This window comes from Triticum aestivum, chromosome 7A (genome assembly GCF_018294505.1).
Source record: "Triticum aestivum cultivar Chinese Spring chromosome 7A, IWGSC CS RefSeq v2.1, whole genome shotgun sequence".
In the NCBI taxonomy this organism is placed as follows: domain Eukaryota; kingdom Viridiplantae; phylum Streptophyta; class Magnoliopsida; order Poales; family Poaceae; genus Triticum; species Triticum aestivum.
Genome location: NC_057812.1, coordinates 727,014,761 through 727,022,892, shown reverse-complemented (window position 1 = coordinate 727,022,892; position 8,132 = coordinate 727,014,761). Strand labels below are relative to the sequence as shown.

Sequence of the window (8,132 nt, the reverse complement as noted above, 5' to 3'; positions counted from 1 at the left end):
TTTTGGTTTTATTTGTTTTCTTGGGTATTTTCCTTTTCATCTTTTTTCTCTATTGGTTTAGTTTTTTCAACGCATGCCTTCTTTTCTCGAATTTATATTTTTAGAGCACATGTGAAATGTTTTTTCTATACGTATTGGACATTTTTCAAATACACAATACATTTTTTTACAACACAAACATTTATTTTACATTGTATAAACATTTTATAAAATTTCACGGACATTTTTTAAACACTCGAATATTTCTTTAAAATTTTAAAAACAATTTAAAAGGAAATAAAAAAATTAAATGTCATGAACTTTTTTTTGAAACCCGGGAATATCATGATGAAATGTCATGTACATCTTAATAGTGCTACTGGGCAGGCAAACAATGTGCTCTTCTTCAGGCGACGCAAGCTATTGTCTCGCTGTAAGCAAGACATAGTCGCGCCCACGCGAGCGACACGTCGTGGAATGCTCGCTACGAGCGATAGTGCCCCAGTTTTTTAGAGGAAAAAGCCCAGGCAGCTAGCTGGGCTGTTGGGAAGCAAAATAAGAAATAAGTAGAAGATCCAATGGGTGTTTATCTTGCCGGCTCAGGAGCTGTTTGTTTTCTCGGTTTCTTCAGGTTTTTCTTATCCATTCTTTCTTTTTGTTCCATTTTTCTTGTTCTTTCCGTTATTCTTCTTCTTCATCATCATCTTTTCCCTTCTTTGGGTTTGCTATTTTAATTTTGTCCAGTTTTGTTCTTTTTCTATTTTGTTCTTCTTCTCTCCGCCATCCACCCTCGCACAACACCGCCATCATGGGGTGGCTCAAGGAGACCAATGATGGCCAGCATCGGCAGTTGGTGACTTCGAGGTTTGGAAATATTTCAATAGGAAGTATTTCCTCACTAAGATAGTAAATAATTTAGGGAATAAAAATAAATTTGTATCGTCTTTTAATTTGCGTCAATTTTGCTACCTTGAACTACTTTTTCTAAGAAGTAAGCTAGGCTAGGGGAGTGGATTTACTACTCAGCCACATGGGTTCAAGTCAAGTCCCCGCTAGTGCAAGTTTGTGTTCTTATATTCTTTAGAAACTACTATCGTTGTAGGGGTTTCCCCTACCCCATTTCTAAAAGAAAAGAAAAAGGATTCTTTGCCTTGACATAAAATACTATATATAATAATCAGTAAATAAAAGTAGAAATATTCGTAGGAACCAAGTACTTGAAAAATTATCTCTCAAAATGAATCCATTTTTAGTAGTAGGAATTAAGAATGTTAATTAATCTCCTCACGCCAGAAACTTTGAGGAATTGACGAATGACGACACCGGGCGGAGATTGCAAACATGTACGTTAAAGCATCTCCAGCCGTTCGGCCCCCCAGGACGTCGAAAAAACGCGTCCTGGGGGCGAGCCGGCGAGATTTTTGGCGTGGGGGCGACTGCGTTCCCAGTTGTCGCCCCCAGGTCGGCCCCAGGGCTAAACGAATTCGGCGTTTTTTTTTTGGCACAAACTCGTCGAGATTCATCCAAACTCGGTGACATTGATTCAAATTTGTACAAAAAACAAATAAAAAAACAAACACGGCCTAGCTACGCCGTCCTCGCCGCGCCTTGCCGCCGTCCGACTTCTACATGCCTAGGTGCTTGTAGAAGTCGGTGTAGTCGTCCTCGTCCTCGTCCTCGTCGTCCTCGCCCTGCCACCCGCCGCCGTCCCTGCTGCAGCCCTGTCCAGGGTCGCCGACGCGGGATGGCCCGGCCTCCTCCTCGTCGCTGTCGAGGTAGAGGACGCCGTCCACCTCGAGGACGGGGCGGGGGTGGCGCGCCTTAAGTTCCTCGAGGGCGCGGCGCTGGCGAGCCACCTGCTCGCGGACGTAGTCCTCCCTCGCCCACCTCATGGCCGTCTCATCGGCGGCGGCCATCGCGAGGTGCTCCGGCTCGGTTTTCGGCCGGACGCGGCGCATGCGACCGCCGCGGCCTTCCTCGGGGATGGTTAGGGCGCCGTTGTGGGTGCGGCGCCCTAGCGGGGACTCCCCCGCTGTGTCCTGCGGCTCGGGCTTGACGGCAAAGGACGCCGGCGAGCCGCCCGAGGAGGAGGAGGTCGTCGCGTACGACAATCGCCGCGGCATCCACGAGCTGCCACGGCGGCGAGAGAAGGACGGGGGTGCGGGGGCGGGGTACTCGAGGACGTGCTCGAGGGTGCGGCCGGGCACCCCCCACCAGTCGCGCCGCCCTTCGGCATAGTGGTGGCCGCGAGGCACGACGCCGTTGGTGGAGGCGATCAGGCCATCGCGGCGGTGGTCGAAGTAGATTGTCTAGAACGCGTTGTTGTCGGGGGAGTACGCCGGCGTTCGCCGCTGCTCCTCTGACAGCAACGACCTAATGCGGGCGATCTCTGCCCGCCGGTCCGCCCTGGTGGGATTGGGTGGCACAGGCACACCGCCGGCACTCAAACGCCACGCGTCCGGCACCCTCATGTCCCGGGGAGCCGGGTAGTCGGCCTCAAAAAGGAGGCGCGCCTCCCACTCGTGGAGGTGGCGGCGGCCGAAGCCGTTCTTCGCCGCGGAATCGCCTGGATACCGCGCTGCCATTGCTCGTCGGCGGGGGAGTGGAGTGTGCGAGCGGGGGAGGGGGAGAAGAGAGGCGATGTGCTACGGTGTGGCGTTCACCAGCGAGGCGGGCGGCTTTTATAGCCGGAGCTCGGGCGGCGGGAGGCGCATGCCAGGCGACGCGTGGCGGGTGGCCGTGGCGCTGGGCGACGCGACGCTTCACTGCGCGGCATCAAATGGGCATGCTGACCGGCGCGCTGCATCGCGGCAGGCGCGTCATCAATGGAGGTTACGGCGCGACAGCGCGGCAGGTTTGGCATTGATTCCCGCGGGAAACGAGGCGATGTGGACGACGAAGCGGTGCGTCGCTGACAGGGCGGGCCCATCACAGTTCACGCCAAAAAACGGTCCATCCGGCGCCCCAGGCGACCCCTAGCGCGCCGGGTTCAAGCTGGGTATGCCGGCGTCAATTTCGGCCCAATCCGGCGAAAAAAGGGTTCCTGGGGCGCGACTGGGCCATTTTTTCGGTGCCAGCGCCGAAAAAGTGGCCTGGGGAGCCTGTTGGGGGCGCGGTTGGAGATGCTCTTACCCACTAGAGTCTAGAGGTTGACAGGCGTGGCCACCATAAAGGTTCATCCCGCTCTCATTGTCCATTTTGTATCTTACCAAATTATCCATGTTAATGCGGGAACTTGCATGTCGCTATACCTGGCCATGGGAAGCCCAGCCTGGCCCGACGCTGCTCCCGGGCCAGGCTCGGGCCTAGTTTTTGAGCCCGATGACCGGGCCGGGCCGGGCCGGATCCGCCATTTTGGCGATTTCCTGAAGGGGCCCGGCCCGAGGCGTGCCGGGCTTTTACGTATTCGGGCCGGGCCGGGTCCGCCATTTTAGCGATTTCCTAAAGGGGCCCGGCCCGAGGCGCGCCCGGCTTTTACGTATTCGGGCCGGATTCGGGCCTAAAACCAGGCCCGATGGCCGGACCGGGCCGGGCCTGGGTTTATTGCCTCAGGCTTGGCTAGGCCCAGCCCGAAGCCCGGCCCGGCCCAAGGTTTGGCCAAGTATACATGTCGCCCACCACCGGATGGATAAGTAAGCCAATTAGTAGTCAAAGAGCTGAAATAAAAAAAAGTTACCCAGTGACGCCAGGAAATCAAACACTGGCTAAATCGCTTGCTTGAGAGGATTTACACTGTGAAACTCCTCCTTTGTCAGGTACCAGAGGAATACATCTGATTGGAAAGTTTGGGGTTGTATGTTGTTTCTGAATTCAGACCATTAGTGTTCGTACTAGCTACCCGATGACTGGAGATATATTTGAGAAGTCTCCACTGTCCAGTCCAGTCTGATGATAATATTGCTCTGGAAGCCAAATGGATATGTCTTCACTTTGAAAATCATGTGCTGCAACGCATGAAGCCACAATCTGTTATTTTCATGTACAGTTATTGTCAGATGTGAGTTTCTTTTGAAAAATGGCGAGGACTGCCTGTCTATCTGCAGCAATAAAATCCATATACTGCCAAGTTTACCATTTCTCTTCGATAGTAATAACTGGGATCATGCCGACAACCTGTGTAAGAAGCAGCATACCAATTACTCATGGATAATAATTGAGATTTTATTTCAGTTATCAGCTGCATGGTGTGGTGGGGTGCAGCCACTACTTTCCCCGAATCATATCCCTGGAGCTTCGTTTCAGGAGTACACATCAGCCAGCTTAAAGCCTGAAACATTGATGGACCTGCTTGAAAGACAATGACTTCAATAATAGTTGAATTGTAGACCGAATAGAACAAGTTGCAATTCCAAGAAAAAGACAAGAAGTTATTGAGAGAAGGATACGTGAAACAATGAAATCCCTGCTGCAAAGTTGACCATTTATTTCCCGAGAAACAATTGATCCTGGGGACCTTTGTACGATATATAGCAAACTAATTACTCCTATATATCATTGTATTGTCACCACACAACTGAAATAAGTAACTTTTTTCACTTATCTCCTGCATGAAGGATGATGAAATTTGAGCAAGAGTGGCCCAAATTTGACGATGCCGTGGGGTCTACATCCTTATTTCAGGAGTATACATCAGCCAGCTAAAATAAAAGATGATGCCGTGGGGTCTGCATCCTTACTGTCATCTACAACGCTCAAACTTAATGACAATGACTTCTCAACTAACTATTAATTGCATCATTGACGAACTAGAACAAGCTATCATTCTCATGTAAGGGACAAGCGCCAAATCGCCAATCAGTTTCCTATTTAGTTATAGTAGAAGTATATCGCTTCTACCTACCACTAGTTGATTCCTATAATAGCGTCCATTTGTGATCATTCCATAGATCAACTCGAGTGCCTCAACAAATATGGATGCACGCTCTGCCTCTACTCCTACTAAATTTGGTTCATCTGTTTTTGCGCATCTCAGCTCGTGAATTCCTCTTGCCGGGCTCCTCTCTCTCCATAGAGGATAGCTCCCATATGCTCCGTTCACCAGATGGCACTTTCACCTGTGGCTTCAAAAACATTTCCCGAAATGCCTCCGTCTTCTCTATTTGGTTCTCCAATACAGTTGACAAGACTGTCGTCTGGAGCGCAAATCATCTCCATCCTGTGTACTCCTGGGGATCCCGAGTCATGCTATATGCGGATGGCGGAATGGTTCTAGAGGATTACAATGGACAGTCCGTGTGGGAAAACAGTGTCAACTCTTCATCAACAGCTGTAAAAGCTCAGTTATTGGACACCGGGAACCTCATCGTGAAGGGCCAAGGTGATATTATTCTATGGCAAAGCTTTCATTCACCTACTGATACATTGCTGCCCTATCAGAACATTACCAGTGCTACCAAGTTGGTATCTACTAGTAGGTTACTTATTCCTGGGCGCTACAGCTTTCATTTTGATGATCAACATCTACTCACATTGTTTGATGATGAGAAGGATATCTCTTTTATCTACTGGCCAAATCCTAATAGTGACATATGGACAAAGCAAAGAAACTCGTTTAATACCACCACAATTGGGGTTCTTGATAGTTGGGGGTATTTCCTTGGAAGTGACAATTTAAATTTTAAGGCTAGTGATTGGGGCATTAGGATTATGAGGAGGCTAACCTTGGATTATGATGGCAACCTTAGATTATATAGTCTAAATAAGACAGATGGAACATGGTTGGTCACATGGATGGCACTTCCTCAGACCTGCTCTATACGTAGTCTATGTGGTACGAATGGAATATGTGTGTATACACCTAGGCCTTCTTGTGCATGTGCCCCTGGACATGAGATCATCGACCCAAATGATAGGAGCCAAGGTTGCAGGCCGAAATTCAATACTAGTTGTGATGGGCAGGAGATGTTTGTGAAGCTACCAAACACTGACTTCCGAGGTAATGAGCAAAGTAAGAATACCTCAGTTTCATTTCATACTTGCAAGAAGATATGCTTGAACGACTGCAATTGCAAAGGTTTTTTATACTGGCAAGCAAGTGGAGGTTGCTATCCAATCCCTTTTGGGTGGTGAAATGAGGCCGGGTTTGGGTCGTTCTATCTATATCAAGCTTCCTAAGACATTACAGGTCTCAAAGTCCTCAATTCCTCAATCTCAACCTTTTGATCCTAGATATGCTCCTAATTGTAGTGCAAAGACCCAATATTCCATTCCCGAATTTCTGGATCAACCCAAAGATAGTCATAGTGGATTAAACTCGCAGTACTTATACTTGCTGTATGGATTCTTATTAGCAATATTTTGTGTAGAGGTGATATTTGTGGCACTAGGGTGCTGGTTTTTGTTGAGAAGGGAGGGAAAGCAGTTACCAGGAGTATGGCCAGCTGAGATTGGCTATGAAATGATAACCAACCATTTTCGCGGATACACTTACAAGGAGTTGCAGAGAGCGACTCAAAAGTTTAAGGATCAAATTGGGTGCGGGGCATCTGGTCATGTATACAAGGGGGTCTTGAAGGACAAGAGGGTAGTGGCGGTGAAAAGGTTGGCAGACATAAACCAAGGCGGGGAAGAATTCCAACATGAACTAAGTGTGATTGGGAAGATTTACCATATGAATCTGGTGAGGGTATGGGGGTTTTGTTCTGATGGCCCACGCAGGATATTGGTTCTAGAGTACGTTGAGAATGGTTCATTGGATAAAACTTTGTTTAGTAGCACAAGGTTACTTGAATGGAAGGAAAGGTTTAATATTGCTATAGGGGTGGCAAAAGGATTGGCGTATCTTCATCATGAATGCTTGGAGTGGGTTATCCATTGTGACCTGAAGCCTGAAAATATATTGTTGGATGACAACTTGAACCCGAAGATCAGTGACTTTGGCCTTGCTAAACTTGTGAGTAGAGGTGGATCCAATAAAACTGTGTCGAGGATCCATGGAACAAGAGGTTACATAGCTCCTGAGTGGGTCTCTAGCCAACCAATAACAGCAAAGGTTGATGTCTACAGCTTCGGAGTGGTTGTCTTGGAACTACTGAAGGGGGCTCGTGTTTCAGACTGGGCATCAAATGCTGACGAGGAAGTGGAAACGGTCTTTGGATGGGTCATTAGGATGCTTGCAGAAAATCTACTGATGGAGGGTGGCCAACAGTTATGGATCTCCAACTTTGTTGATTCGAGATTGAATGGCCAGTTCAATGAGTTGCAAGCAAGAACTATGGTCAAGTTGGCCATTTCTTGCGTAGAAGAAGATACCAGAAAAAGGCCCACCATGGAAAATGTTGTGCAAATGCTTCTTTCGGTTGTTGATGCATAATGCAACAACATGCTACCCCCCAAAAAAGGAGTTTGACGTTTTGTATACTATGCAACATGTCATGTAATGCTTATTATAGTTGTATCCACAACAAGGTATCTATGATGTGTATCCCGTTTGAGTAATAAGCCTGTCGTGTATCTATATTAGTATAAGTTCCCTTTTGTTTATGGTTTGAAATTCTTCACCAAGTCGGTTTGTAAGTCAGTTATGTATATTGTAATGAAAAGCCACCAAAAAAGCTGCAGATAGCAGCACCAATCCATCCATCGATTCGTACATTGTTAGCCAGCTTTGCTGCAAAGGCCATATGATTTAGCTGCTGCAAAATCAATAGGCTTCATGTACGTGAGTCCTTGCATGAGCTGATGTGACTGAAGCAGTTCAAGGCCAACATGTCGATGTAAATCAAGAACACCACGAGCCACTAATATGGTAATATTGAATTTCGTATTTGACCACTGCGCCAGATTATGTACCATAAAAGTTATGCTAGCTCTAGTATATAGTAGCTTTCCCTACGAAAGTGCTGTTATGATCCTGACTCACGTGAGCTCGGGTGAATAGTAAAATCCAAAAAAATAAAAACAATTTTGTTTTCAAACATTGACAATTGTTGGATAGCTTCCAAAGTTTCATCATGAAATGTAATTCATGGAAAATGTGGGGAAAAATCGATGCTCCAAAATGCTTTTGAAAATAACATTTTGGAGCATCCATTATTTTTGCCACGTTTTGCAAGAATGTTATCCGGTGATGAAACTCTACAATCTATCAGAACAGATGTTCATAATTTTTTGAATTTTGTTCTTTTACTTTTCTTACCACTGGTTATGGCAAT

General features: G+C 47.2%; 1 pseudogene; it reads left to right on the top strand.

Moving 5' to 3' along the window:
• Window positions 1–4,847: 4,847 nt before the first annotated feature.
• On the top strand, window positions 4,848–7,389 carry LOC123149738 (putative receptor protein kinase ZmPK1; annotated as a pseudogene).
• Window positions 7,390–8,132: the final 743 nt, after the last annotated feature.